This window comes from Balaenoptera acutorostrata, chromosome 4 (genome assembly GCF_949987535.1).
Source record: "Balaenoptera acutorostrata chromosome 4, mBalAcu1.1, whole genome shotgun sequence".
Lineage (NCBI taxonomy): Eukaryota > Metazoa > Chordata > Mammalia > Artiodactyla > Balaenopteridae > Balaenoptera > Balaenoptera acutorostrata.
In genome coordinates this window covers 77,406,582-77,422,721 of record NC_080067.1, presented here as the reverse complement: position 1 = coordinate 77,422,721, position 16,140 = coordinate 77,406,582, and positions in this window count along the sequence as shown.

Sequence of the window (16,140 nt, the reverse complement as noted above, 5' to 3'; positions counted from 1 at the left end):
CCTCCAAAAAACTATCAGCTGCCTTCTCTACAGAAACTTTGCAGGCCAGAAGGGAGTGGCACCGTATATCCAAAATCTTGAAAGGGAAAAATGCAACCTGGGATACTCTACCCAGCAAGATTATCATTTAGAATAGTCAGAGAGATAAAGAATTTCTCAGACAAGCAAAAACTAAAAGCATACAGCAATACTAAACCTACCCTAGAAGAAATATTGAAAGGTCTTTTCTAAATAGAAAAGAAACAATCAATAGGAAAGGAAAATAAATAAAAGAATTGAAGATCACTTAAATAAACCAGTACATATGTTAAAAAAAATCAAAAAAACTGTAAAAGCTATAATAACTACTACAATAGTAGCAAAAGGATAAACGTGAAGATGTAAAATAGGACATCAAAAGCACAGAATGTGGGTGGGGCGGGGGAGTAAAAAAATGTAGACCTCTTAGAATGTGTTTGAGCCTATATGACTACCAGTCTAAAGCAGGTAGATTTAGTTATGGGTTAACATACTTGAAAACCTAATTAGCGGGACCTAATTAAACTTAAAAGTTTTTGCACAGCAAAGGAAACCATAAACACAACAAAAAGCCCACCTATGGGAGAAAATATTTGCAAATGATGCAGCCAACAGGGATTAATCTCCAAAATATACAAATAGCTCATGCAGCTCAATATCAAAAAGACAAACACCCCACTCAGAAAATGGGCAGAAGATCTAGACAGACATTTCTCTGAAGAAGACAAACAGATGGCCAAAAGGCACTTGAAAAAAATGCTCAATATCACTAATTATTAGAGAAATGCAAATCAAAACTACAATGAGGTATCACCTCACACCAGTCAGAATGGCCATCATCAAAAAGTCTACAAATAATAAATACTGGAGAGGGTGTAGAGAAAAAGGAACCCTCCTACACTGTTGGTGGGAATGTAAATTGATACAGTCACTATGGAGAACAGTATGGAGGTCCCTTAGAAAACTAAAAATAGAACTACAATATGGAGAGAGCAGACAGCAGAAGCAAGAAAATCTACAGTCCTGCAGCCTGTGGAACAAAAACCACATTCACAGAAAGATAGACAAGATGAAAAGGCAGAGGGCTATATACCAGATGAAGGAACAAGATAAAACCCCAGAAAAACAACTAAATGAAGTGGAGATAGGCAACCTTCCAGAAAAAGAATTCAGAATAACGATAGTGAAGATGATCCAGGACCTCGGAATAAGAATGGAGGCAAAGATCAAGAAGATGCAAGAAATGTTTAACAAAAACCTAGAAGAATTAAAGAACAAACAAACAGAGATGACCAATACAATAACTGAAATGAAAACTACACTAGAAGGAACCAATAGCAGAATAACTGAGGCAGAAGAACGGATAAGTAACCTGGAAGACAGAATGGTGGAATTCACTGCTGTGGAACAGACTAAAGAAAAAAGAATGAAAAGAAATGAAGACAGCCTAAGAGACCTCTGGGACAACATTAAACGCAACAACATTCGCATTATAGGGGTCCCAGAAGGAGAAGAGAGAGAGAAAGGACCAGAGAAAATATTTGAAGAGATTATAGTTGAAAACTTCCCTAACATGGGAAAGGAAATAGCCACCCAAGTCCAGGAAGTGCAGTGAGTCCCATACAGGATAAACCCAAGGAGAAACACGCTGAGACACATATTAATCAAATTGGCAAAAATTAAAGACAAAGAAAACTTATTGAAAGCAGCAAGGGAAAAACGACAAATAACATACAAGGGAACTCCCATAAGGTTAACAGCAGTTTTCTCAACAGAAACTCTACAAGCCAGAAGGGAGTGGCATGATATACTTAAAGTGATGAAAGGGAAGGACCTACAACCAAGATTACTCTACCCGGCAAAGATCTCATTTAGATTTGATGGAGAAATCAAAAGCTTTACAGACAAGCAAAAGCTAAGAGAATTCAGCACCACCAAACCAGCTCTACAACAAATGCTAAAGGAACTTCTCTAAGTGGGAAACACAAGAGAAGAAAAGGACCTACAAAAACAAACCCAAAACAATTAAGAAAATGGTCATAGGGACATACATATCGATAATTACCTTAAACGTGAATGGATTAAATGCTCCAACCAAAAGACACAGGCTCTCTGAATGGATACAAAAACAAGACCCATATATATGCTGTCTACAAGAGACCCATTTCAGACCTAGGGACACATACAGACTGAAAGTGAGGGGATGGAAAAAGATATTCCATGCAAATGGAAATCAAAAGAAAGCTGGAGTAGCTATACTCATATCAGATAAAATAGACTTTAAAATAAAGAATGTTACAAGAGACAAGGAAGGACACTACATAATGATCAAGGGATCAATCCAAGAAGATATAACAATTATAAATATATATGCACCCAACGTAGGAGCACCTCAATACATAAGGCAACTGCTAACAGCTCTAAAAGAGGAAATCGACAGTAACACATAATAGTGGGGGACTTTAACACCTCACTTACACCAATGGACAGATCATCCAAAATGAAAATAAATAAGGAAACAGAAGCTTTAAATGACACAATAGACCACATAGATTTAATTGATATTTATAGGACATTCCATCCAAAAACAGCAGATTACACTTTCTTCTCAAGTGCACATGGAACATTCTCCAACATAGATCACATCATGGGTCACAAATCAAGCCTCAGTAAATTTAAGAAAATTGAAATAATATCAAGCATCTTTTTGGACCACAACGCTATGAGATTAGAAATGAATTACAGGGGAAAAATGTAAAATACACAAACACACAGAGGCTAAACAATACGTTACTAAATAACCAAGAGATCACTGAAGAAATCAAAGAGGAAATCAAAAAATACCTAGAGACAAATGACAATGAAAAGACAACAATCCAAAACCTATGGGATGCAGCAAAAGCAGTTCTAAGAGGGAAGTTTATAGCTATAGAAGCCTACCTCAAGAAACAAGAAAAATCTCAAATAAAAAATCTAACCTTACACCTAAAGGAACTAGAGAAAGAAGAACAAACAAAACCCAAAGTTAGCAGAAGGAAAGAAATCATAAAGATCAGAGCAGAAATAAATGAAATAGAAACAAAGAAAACAATAGCAAAGATCAATAAAACTAAAAGCTGGTTCTTTGAGAAGATAAACAAAATTGATAAGCCATTATCCAGGCTCATCAAGAAAAAGAGGGAGAGGACTCAAATCAATAAAATTAGAAATGAAAAAGGAGAAGTTACAACAGACACTGCAGAAATACAAAGCATCCTAAGAGACTACTACAAGCAACTCTATGCCAATAAAATGGACAACCTGGAAGAAATGGACAAATTCTTAGAAAGGTATAACTTTCCAAGACTGAACCAGGAAGAAACAGAAAATATGAACAGACCAATCACAAGTAATGAAATTGAAACTGTGACTAAAAATCTTCCAACAAACAAAAGTCCAGGACCAGATGGCTTCACAGGTGAATTCTATCAAACATTTAGAGAAGTGCTAACACCCATCCTTCTCAAACTCTTCCAAAAAATTGCAGAGGAAGGAACATTCCCAAACTCATTCTATGAGGCCACCATCACCCTGATACCAAAACCAGACAAAGATACTACAAAAAAAGAAAATTACAGACCAATATCACTGATGAATATAGATGCAAAAATCCCCAACAAAATACTAGCAAACAGAATCCAACAACACATTAAAAGGATCATACACCATGATCAAGTGGGATTTATCCCAGGGATGCAAGGATTCTTCAATATACCCAAATCAATCAGTGTGATACACCATATTAACAAATTGAAGAATAAAAACCATATGATCATCTCAATAGATGAAGAAAAAGCTTTCAACAAAATTCAACACCCATTTATGATAAAAACTCTCCAGTAAGTGGGCATAGAGGGAACCTACCTCAACATAATAAAGGCCATATACGACAAATCCACAGCAAACATCATTCTCAATGGTGAAAAACTGAAAGCATTTCCTCTAAGATCAGGAACAAGACAAGGATGTCCACTCTCACCACTATTATTCAACATAGTTTTGGAAGTCCTAGCCACAGCAATCAGAGAAGAAAAAGAAATAAAAAGAATACAAATTGGAAAAGAAGAAGTAAAGTCATCACTGTTAGCAGATGACATGATACTATACATAGAGAATCCTAAAGATGCCACCAGAAAACTACTAGAGCTAATCAATGAATTTGGTAAAGTTGCAGGATACAAAATTAATGCACAGAAATGTCTTGCATTCCTATACACTAATGATGAAAAATCTCCCATTTACCATTGCAACAAAAAGAATAAAATACCTAGGAATAAACCTACCTAGGGAGACAAAAGACCTGTATGCAGAAAACTATAAGACACTGATGAAAGAAATTAAAGATGATACCAACAGATGGAGAGATATACCATGTTCTTGGATTGGAAGAATCAATATTGTGAAAATGACTATACTACCCAAAGCAATCTACAGATTCAATGCAATCCCTATCAAATTACCAATGGCATATTTTACGGAACTAGAACAAATCATCTTAAAATTTGTATGGAGACACAAAAGACCCCGAATAGCCAAAGCAGTCTTGAGGGAAAAAAACGGAGCTGGAGGAATCAGACTCCCTGACTTCAGACTATACTACAAAGCTACAGTAATCAAGACAATATGGTACTGGCACAAAAACAGAAATATAGATCAATGGAACAAGATAGAAAGCCCAGAGATAAACCCATGCACCTATGGTCAACTAATCTATGACAAAGGAGGCAAAGATATACAATGGAGAAAAGACAGTCTCTTCAATAAGTGGTGCTGGGAAAACTGGACAGCTACACGTAAAATAATGAAATTAGAATACTCCCTAACACCACACACAAAAATAAACTCAAAATGGATTCAAGACCTAAATGTAACACTGGACACTGTAAAACTCTTAGAGGAAAACATAGGAAGAACACTCTTTGACATAAATCACAGCAAGATCTTTTTTGATCCACCTCCTAGAGTAATGTAAATAAAAACAAAAATAAACAAGTGGGACCTAATGAAACTTCAAAGCTTTTGCACAGTAAAGGAAACCATAAACAAAATGAAAAGACAACCCTCAGAATGGGAGAAAATATTTGCAAACGAATCAATGGACAAAGGATTAATCTCCAAAATATATAAACAGCTCATTCAGCTCAATATTAAAGAAACAAACAACCCAATCCAAAAATGGGCAGAAGACCTAAATAGACATTTCTCCAAAGAGGACATACAGATGGCCAAGAAGCACATGAAAAGATGCTCAATATCCCTAACAATTAGAGAAATGCAAATCAAAACTACAATGAGGTATCACCTCACACCAGTTATAATGGGCATCATCAGAAAATCTACAAACAACAAATGCTGGAGAGGGTGTGGAGAAAAGGGAACCCTCTTGCACTGTTGGTGGGAATGTAAATTGATACAGCCACTATGGAGAACAATATGGAGGTTCCTTAAAAAAACTAAAAATAGAATTACCATATGACCCAGCAATCCCACTACTGGGCATATACCCAGAGAAAACCGTCATTCAAAAAGACACATGCACCCCAATGTTCATTGCAGCACTATTTACAATAGCCAGGTCATGGAAGCAACCTAAATGCCCATCGACAGACGAATGGATAAAGAAGATATGGTACATATATACAATGGAATATTACTCAGCCATAAAAAGGAATGAAATTGAGTCATTTGTTGAGACGTGGATGGATCTAGAGACTGTCATACAGAGTGAAGTAAGTCAGAAAGAGAAAAACAAATATCATATATTAACGCATGTATGTGGAACCTAGAAAAATGGTACAGATGAACCGGTTTGCAGGGCAGAAGTTGAGACACAGATGTAGAGAACAAACGTATGGACACCAAGGGGGGAAAACTGCGGTGGGGTGGGGATGGTGGTGTGCTGAATTGGGCAACTGGGATTGACATGTATACAGTGATGTGTATAAAATTGTTGACTAAAAAAAAAAGAACTAACATATGATCCAGCAATCCTACTCCTGGGCATATATCTGGAGAACACCGTAATTCGAAAAGATACGTGTACCCTAATGTTCATAGCAGCACTATTTACAATAGCCAAGACATGGAAGCAACTCAGATGTCCATCAGCAGATGAATGGATAAAGAGGTGGTATATATATACAATGGAATATTACTCAGCCATAAAAAAGAATGAAATACTGCCATTTGCAGCAACATGGATGAACCTAGAGATTATCATACTAAGTGAAGTAAGCCAGACAGAGAAAGACAAATATATGATATCACTTATACATGGAATCTAAAAAACAATGACAGAAATGAACTTATATACAAAACAGAAATAGACACACAGACACAGAAAACAAACTTATGGTTACCAAAGGGGAAAGGAGGGGGGAGGAATAAATTAGGAGTTTGGGATTAACATATACACTATTGTATATAAAGTAGATCACCAACAAGGACCTCCTGTATAGCACAGGGAACTATACTCAATATTTTGTAATAACCTAGAAGGGAAAAGAATCTGAAAAAAATAGATATATATGTGTGTGTATAATGGAATCACTTTGCTATACACCTGAAACTAACACAACTGAAACTAAAACATTGTAAATCAACTATAATTTTTTTTAAAAATGGGAAAAAAGATGTAAAATAGGACATCAAAATCACAGAATGTGGGGGAGGAGAGTAAAATAATGTAGATCTCTTAGAATGTGTTTGAAACTATATGACTACCAGTCTAAAGCAAGTAGATACAGTTATTGGTTAACATACTTGAAAACCAGGGTAACCACAAATCAAAAACTTACAATAGATTCACAGAAACTGGGAAAAAAAAGGGACTCAAGCATAATACAAAAAAAAAAACCCCATCAAACCATAGAAGGAAAAACAAAAAGAAGGAGAAAGGAACAAAGAAGAACTACAAAGTCCACTGGAAAAAAAAAGGTTTAAAATGACAATAAATACATACTTATCAGTAATTACTTTAAATGTCAATGGCCTACATGCCCCAATCAAAAGACATTGAGTGGCAGATTGGATAAAAAGACAAAATGGACCTTCAATATGCAGCCTATAAGTGACCCACTTTATGGTGAAAGACACACATAGATTGAAAGTGAGGGGATGGAAAAAGGTATTTCATGCAAATGGAAATGAAAAGAAAGCGAGGGGAGGCAATACTCATATCAGACACAATAGACTTTAAAACAAAGTCCATAAAGAAAGACAAAGAAGGACACTATATAATGATACAGGGATCAGTACAAGAGGATATTACACTGGTTAACATATATGCACCCAATATAGGAACACTTAAATACATAGAACAAATACAAGCAGATATAAAGGGAGAAATTAACAGGAATACAATTATAACAGGAGATTTTAATATCCCTTTGACATCAATGGACATATCTTCCAGACAGAAAAATCAATAAGACAACAGAGATCATAAATGACATAATAGAACAGTTGGACTTAATTATATCTACAGGACACTACCTCCAAAAAACCCCAGAATACACATTCTGTTCAAGTGCACATGGAACATTCTCTAGGACTGACCACATACTCAGACACAAAACAATCCTCAACAGATTTCAGAGGACTGAAATCATTTCAAACATCTTTTCTGACCACAAAGGTATGAAACTAGACATCAACCACAGAAAGAAAAACAGGAATAAAATGATCACATGGAGACTAAACAGCATGCTACTAAAAAACAAGTGGGTCAACAATAAAATCAAAGGGAAAATCAGAAAATACCTCGAGACAAATAACAATGAAGCTCACAGCATCTATGGGATGCAGCAAAAGCGGTTCTAAGAGGGAAGTTCATAGCGATACAGGCCTTCCTCAAAACACAAGAAAGTTCTCAAACAACCTAAAATAATTATAAAAAGAACAACAAATAAAACTCAAAGTCAGCAGAAAGAAAGAAATAAGGTCAGAGAGGAAATACATAAAAGAGAGATCAAAAAAAAAAATAGGAAAGATCAATAAAACCAAGAGCTGTCATTTTTGAAAATTTAAACAAAATTGATAAAACTCTAGCTAGGCTCACCAAGAAGAAAAGAAAGAGAACACAAATAAACAAAATAAGAAATGAAAGAGGAGAAATAACAATCAATACCACAGAAATACAAAAAATCATAAGAAAATACTACAAACAGTTATGTGCCAACAAATCGGACAACCTAGAAGAAATGGAAAAGTTTCTAGAAATATACAGTCTTCCAAAACTGAGTCAGGAAGAAACAGGTAATTTGAACAGACCAATCACTAGAAGTGAATAGAATCTGTTAAAAAAAAAAAAAAAAATCCCTGCAAACAAAAGTCCGGGACCAGATGGCTTCACTGGGGAATTCTATCAAACATACAAAAAACTTACACTGAACCTTCTCAAACTCTTCCAAAAGATTTAAGAGGAGGAAACACTCCCAAAGTCATTCTATGAAGCCACCATCACCCTGATACAAAACCAGAGACACTACAAAAACCCAAAATTACAGGCCAGTATCTTTGATGAATATAGATGCAAAAATCCTCAACAAAATATGAGCAAACCAAATCTGACAATATATAAAAAGGATCATACACCATGATAAAGTTGGATTCATTCCAGTGTTGCAAGGATTGTTCATCATATACAAATCAATCAATTTGATACACCACAGCAACAGAAGACAAAAACAATATGATCAATGCAGAAAAAGCATTTGATGAAATATATTCATGATAAAAACTCTCACCAAAGTTAGATGGAACATATATCAACATAATAAAGGCCATTTATGATGAACCCATAGCCAACATAGTACTCAGTGGTGAAAAGCTAAAAGCCTTTCTGCAAAATTCAGGATTCCAACACAAGGATCCCACTCTCACCACTTCTATCCCACATAGTATTGGAAGTCCTAGCCACAGCAATCAGACAATAAAAAGAAAAAAAAAATTATTCAAATTGGAAGGGAAGAGGTAAAACAGTCACTATTTGCAGATGACATGATACTCCTCTATACACAGAAAACCCTAAAGGCGCTACACAAAAACTATTAGAAGAAATAAATGAATTCAGCAAGGTAGCAGGATACAAGATTAATATACAGAAATCTGTTGCATTTCTTTATGCTAACAATGAAATATCAGAAAGAGAAAGTAAAAAAACAATCCCATTCAAAATCATGTCAAAAAAACAATAAAATACCTAGGAATAAATTTAACCAAGGAGGTGAAAGACCTATCTGCTGAAAACTATAAAACACTGATAAAGGAAACTGAAGATGATGAAAAGAAATGGAGAGATATCCTTTGGTCTTGGATTAGAAGAATTAATATTGTTAAAATGTCCATACTACCCAAAGCAATCTACAGATTTAATGTGATCCCTATCAAAATACCCATGACATTTTTCACAGAACTAGAACAAATAATCCTAAAATTTATATGGAACCATAAAAAGACCTCGAATTGCTAAGGCAATCCTGAGGAAAAAGAAAAAAGCTGGAGGCATATTCCTCCCAGACTTCAGACAATACTACAAAGCTACAGTAATCAAAACAGCATGGTATTGGCACAAAAACAGACATACAGATCAATGGAATAGAACAGAGAGCCCAGAAATAAACCCACACACCCATGGGCAATTAATCTTTGACAAATAGGCAAGAATATACAATGGAGAAAAGAGTCTCTTTAGCAAGTGGTGTTGGGAAACCTGGACGGCTACATGTAAATCAATGAAAATAGAACACTCCCTCACACCATATACAAAAATAAACTCAAAATTTAGGTTTAAAGACTTAAATATAAGACATGACACCAGAAAACTCCTAGAAGAGAACATAGACAAAATATTCTCAGACATAAATTGTAGCAATATTTTCATAGATCAGTGTCCCAAGACAAAAAGAGTTAAAAGCAAAAATAAACAAACGGGACCTAATTAAACTTACAAGCTTTTGCACAGCAAAGGAAACCATCAACAAAATGAAAAGACCACCTATGGAATGGGAGAAAATATTTGTAAACGATATGACCAACAAGGGGTTAATATCCAAGATATACAGGGACTTTTCTGGTGTTCCAGTGGTTAAGACTCCACGCTTCCAATGCAGGGGGCTCAGGTTCTATCCCTAGTTGGGGAGCTAAGATCCCACATGCTGTGTGGCATGGCCAAAAAAAAAAAGTATATACATATATATGCATATACACACACACACACACACACACACAAACAGCTCATACAACTCAGTATCAAAAAAAAAAAAAAAACCCAGTCAAAAAATGGGCAGAAGAGAAATGCAAATAAAAACCACAACGAAGCATCATCTCACACCAGTCAGAATGGCCATTGTCAAAAAGTCTACAAATAATAAATGCTGGAGAGGGTGTGGAGAAAAGGAAACCCTCCTACACTGTTGGTGGGAATGTAAATTGATGCAGCCACTATGGAAAACAGTATGGAGGTTCCTTAAAAAGCTAAAAATTGAACTACCACATGATCCAGCAATCCCACTTCTGGGCATATGTCTGGCAAAGATGAAAACTCTAATTTGAAAAGATACATACACCCCAATGTTCATAGCAGCACTATTTACAATAGCCAAGACATGGAAGCAACTCAGATGTCCATCAGCAGATGAATGGATAAAGAGGTGGTATATATATACAATGGAATATTACTCAGCCATAAAAAAGAATGAAATACTGCCATTTGCAGCAACATGGATGAACCTAGAGATTATCATACTAAGTGAAGTAAGCCAGACAGAGAAAGACAAATATATGATATCACTTATACATGGAATCTAAAAAACAATGACAGAAATGAACTTATATACAAAACAGAAATAGACACACAGACACAGAAAACAAACTTATGGTTACCAAAGGGGAAAGGAGGGGGGAGGAATAAATTAGGAGTGTGGGATTAACAGATACAAAATACTATACATAAAATAGATATGCAACAAGGATTTAGTGTATAGCACAGGGAACTATATTCAGTCTTGCAATAACCTATAATGGAAAATAATCTGAAATATATATATCTGAATCACTTTGCTGTATACCTGAAACTAACACAATATTTTAAATCAACAACACTTTAATAAATAACTAAATAAAAATAAAATCCAACCTGGCATCTTTGTATTCTAGGGAGTCACCAAGGGGGTGGGGGAAGCCCCCCAGGCATAGTCTGGGTGAGGCAAGTGGGGTCTGGGTGACTGCCCTTGACCTGCCTACTCAGTGGGGGAGTCTGAAACCCGTGCTTGCCGTCACTTGGTACCACACGGCAAGAAAGTGGAAAATGTATGAAGTGCAGAGAGTGGCTGCTGCCTCGCGTCTGTGGATCTGCCTTCAGGGGAAGAGCTCGCTTTGATCCACATCCAGTCTTTCTAGTCAACAGCCTTTGAAGATGAAGGAACAAATGGCCCGGTCCTGTGCTTCCCGAAACGATCCCAAAGTCTGGTGTGGCTCTGTCTAGAGCCCCCTTCCTGCTCCTTGCTCTATTTCTTCTTTCCCATCTCCTGCTCCTCCATGACTGCTCAGCTCAGGGCCAGAGGAAGCCTTCTCTGAACCCCAACCTGAGGTTTGATATCCCTCCTCTGTCACCCACAACACTTGTGCATCCCTCTGTAACTGTGGAGAATTTCGTGTGTCAAGGGTTTCTTGTAAGAGAAAGCAGTCACACTGACCAGAGGTCTCCATCTCCTGCGCGGCAGGCATTTAGGAGGTCCGGGACCCTCTGACTCGTAGCATCCTATAGTCCCTGGCCTGGCCTGCAGAGGGAAGCAGGAATCCAGGGGCCCCTTGACAGGCGGCTGTGAGGCCTGGACTATCAGGGGGAAAAGACAGAGAAGTGCTAGGGCCTGTTTTAAGAAAAGAGTCATGAGTGAGGGATCCAGAGTATGGGGGGCATGTGAAGACATGAGGAGTTTTCCAGAAAGTATAAGAGATGATGACACTGGTGGCAGGGCATTATGAATGGGATCACCTTTCCCCTTTTTCACAAAACATAAATAGAGATGGACCTTGCTGTTGCATTTAACTTTGGCTGCTGGACTACATGATGTTGGATGCCACAAAAGGCTGGGACTGGGTCACGTGGGGCCCATGGGTTTGTTGCCCAGACACCACTGTAACCTTGCTGCCTTGCCAATCTTCCAGCTCTGCCGGTAATCTCTGCACCGCTCGAAGGCAGGAACCCTGGCATCCTTGTGCCCCCAGCACTTTGACACAGTGCCTGACATATGGTGGGCACTCATTCAATCTTTGTCATTTGATTGCATGAATAAGTGAAAACCGTGCTCACACCTTGAGTAGAGAAGAGAAATGGCACTAGTGGGTTTCGGAGCAAGAGGGAAGAGTGGAGAGAGGCCCAGAGCTGCCCACATCATAGAATCCCAGTAAGGGCCAAAGGAGGGGCGGTGGAAGAGCACTGGGCAACTGGGAGGATGTAGCATTAGAGCCAAACTGGGGGAGATGGGTGGAGGCCCAGAAGTCAACACTCATGCCAGGAAAGCTCCCTCTGTGTCCCCATTTAATGAATATTCTGCGCTCACATTGGTCCTTTCTTCAAGCTAAATTAATTCCTGGGACTTGACAGTCCCTGTGGCAATTGTTTTGCCCATAAAATTTCCAGTATCTGATTAGAGGATGCCCTCAAATGTTCCCTTAGCCCTGCTCTGTGGGACCGAGGAGGATAATCCTGAGGTGGAGGTAGAGTGGGAAAGAGAGGCTTAGAGAGGTAGTGAGCTCCCCGTCACTGGAGGTATGCCAGCACAGCCTCTTGTGAGAGAACATGAGATGAATGTTGAGCAACAGATGGGAGCTCGAATGGCCTGACCTTGGTGTTTCTGATGACCCTGAGATTCTCGATTTCCAAGCCTATTCCCTGCCCTTTTCTCCACAATTAACCTCATTAAGAAACATTTAGGACTTCCCTGGTGGTGCAGTGGTTGAGAATCCGCCTGCCAATGCAGGGGACACGAGTTCGAGCTCTGGTCTGGGAAGATCCCACATGCCGCGGAGCGACTGGGCCCGTGAGCCACAACTACTGAGCCTGCGCGTCTGAAGCCTGTGCTCCGCAACAAGAGAGGCCACGATAGTGAGAGGCCCGCACACCGCGATGAAGAGTGGCCCTTGCTTGCCACAGCTAGAGAAAGCCCTCGCACAGAAACGAAGACCCAACACAGCCAAAAATAAATAAATAAATAAATTAATTAATTAAAAAAAAAAAACATTTACCCTCTACACCTGAGCATTTTCAGGTTCCAGTTCTAGAGGCTCTGCCTACTTCTAGAAAGGAGACTCCTCTCTAAAAGCTACAGGACCAGGATCTTATGAAAATCTCTTCCATACTCTCATTACTCTCCCTTTCCCCCTTTCCATGTGGTAATCTTAACTTCTTGTAAGAAGTACTATAGAAAGTCACACTGGGCATCCCACAGGCAAACAGAGATCCGGAAGGGAGGGAGATGGTTTGGGGAAGGGGAATCAGGCTGGGTCTGGCTTGAAAGTTGGTGAAAAGGGGCTTGATGGAAACTCATGCTGCCGCAGGGATTTGATTTGTGGTTCTAGCCCATGTGCTGCTCAGCTCCCAGTTCAAGCCGCACACGCGGGCTGAAACCCTGAGAAGGGAGGGGGATTAATAAAAGCTGCATTAGAAAGCAAAAAAATCCTTTAAAAAATTACAGCCAACATTAAAAATAAGGTTAATGATCTTAGCAAAATGGAGAAAGAACCATCCTGACCTAACCAAGATAACACTTACCAGTGCCAGACGGTGCTTGCTGTGATTTCTTTTTCTTAAAAAAAAGAAAAAGTAAAAAAAAGATGTCATCAACAAACACTATAGATGCTCTGGACTACAGGTGAGTAAGTGTAATCCAGGAAGTCTTTGGTCACAGATTGACACCAGCTTGGCTTAAGCCCTCTCTGGGCTCCGCTGCAGGGAAGCACAGGAGCCCCACTAGCCTCAGGTCTGGAATGTGTAACAACTATAGACACACCACCCAGCTGCTTCCTGCTGTACAAATGGCAGTGGGGCCTTTCTCTCTGAAATAAGGGTATTAAACCCTGTTACCCTCTTCCGTTTCCAGCCCTCCTTTCACTTCCACTCCCTCTTGGGATAAATGGAGTGGCAGGGGAAGTATGCAAATGGGAGCCTTCCTATACATGTTCAGAGGACTTCACAGTTCATAAACAAGCTCTTACAGAGGGTCTTCACTTTCACAACCTCATTTAGCCTTACAGCAGTGTACCAACCACCTCCCCCTGCCCTCAGAGATGGAAAGGAAAGGACCATTATCCCCATGGTACATATAAGATAACCTGAAGCTCACAGAGGTCAAGTTCTTTGCTTAAGCTGGCCTAGCCTGAAAGTTGTAGAACTGGTATGATAGCAAAGGACTCCTGGCTTCCAACTTTTCTGTCATTCAACAAGTCTTTATTTGTTTCCTGCTGTGTATCAAACACTATTCAAGGCACTAGAGATATAGCAGTGATCAGGAAAGACATGGTCCCTGCCCTCATGGAGCTTATCTTCTAATGGAAAGAGACAGGTAACAAAGAAATAAACCAATAAACAAACAAGATCTTACACAGTGATGAGTGGTATAAAGGTGATTTCATAGTGACTGGAGTGGGAGGTGCTGCTTTAGAAGTAATGGTCAGGGAAGTAGGTGACATTTGAACCAAGAACTGAACAAGGAGGAGACAGCCCTGTGAAACCCTGGGGGAAGAGGATGCCAGGCAGAGGGAACAGCAATAGCAAAGGCACCAAGGAAAGAAAAAGACTGTCAGAGGGCCAGGGTAGCTGAGGACAGAGAGGAGGGCCAGGGAGGGAGGTGCGGTCAGAATGAGAGGTCATATCAGGAGGGCCTCATCTGCCACAGGAAGGAATGGGGTTTTATCCAAAGTGTGATGTGAAGACACTGGAGAATTTGAATTAGGGAAGTGACATGATCTGGTCATTGTATAGAAAGTAGAGTAGAGGTGGGCAAGTGTGTCAGGAGGAAGACTAGTTAGGAGGTGATAAAACAGTTTAGGCAAAAGGTGATAGAAAGGTGTAGGCTTGAACTGGTGACCAGTTAAGGTGGAATCAGAAATGAAAGAACAGGATATATTTTGAAGGGGTAGCAGCCAGGCCTTGCCAAGGAAAAGGGCTGCAGGAAGGCTGGTATGAATAAAAGAGGGGGATTACAGCTTTCTCCTGTGTTTTCGGCTCGAGCAATTTGATGCATGCCTTTATTAAGATAGAGAAGGCGGGGCTTCCCTGGTGGCGCAGTGGTTGAGAATCTGCCTGCTAATGCAGGGGACACGGGTTCGAGCCCTGGTCTGGGAGGATCCCACATGCCGCGGAGCGGCTGGACCCGTGAGCCACAGCTGCTGAGCCTGCGCGTCTGGAGCCTGTGCCCCGCAACGGGAGGGGCCGCGATAGTGAAAGGCCCGCGCACCGCGATGAAGAGCGGTCCCCGCACCGCAATGAAGAGTGGCCCCCGCTTGCCGCAACTGGAGAAAGCCCTCGCACGAACCGAAGACCCAACACAGCCAAAAATAAATAATAAATAAAATAAAAAATAAAAAAAAAGCAAGTCTTTAAAAAAAAAAAAAAAAAAAAAGAATTCATTTAAAAAAAAAAAAAAAAAAAAGATAGAGAAGGCTTAGAGAGAAGCAGCCCTTTTTTTTTTTTTTTTTTTTTTAGGGGAGAAGAAATCGTGTCTTGTTGAAAACAAATGTGAGATTTTTAAAAAAAAACAACCAAGTAGAAGTTTCAAACATACTGTCGGAGTTCAGGGGAGAGACTGGTTATGGGCTATCCATCTGAGAGTCAGATTTGTGGTTTCAGGATGGTTAAGTGAGGCCATATTGTACCCGCCTCCTTATCCTCTTGAAAATCACCTCCAAAACAAAATAAAACAAAAACCTAAAACAAAACTCCAAGTCTGATGAAGTGAAGAGAAGTCTGTAACTTCAAACCACAATATATGAAGATGGGAAGTAGACAGAAGGACGAGAAATGATTTAGCAGAGAGGAGAAAGCCCAAATCTAAGCGCCTGAAGGCAGGGGGTACCAGCAGG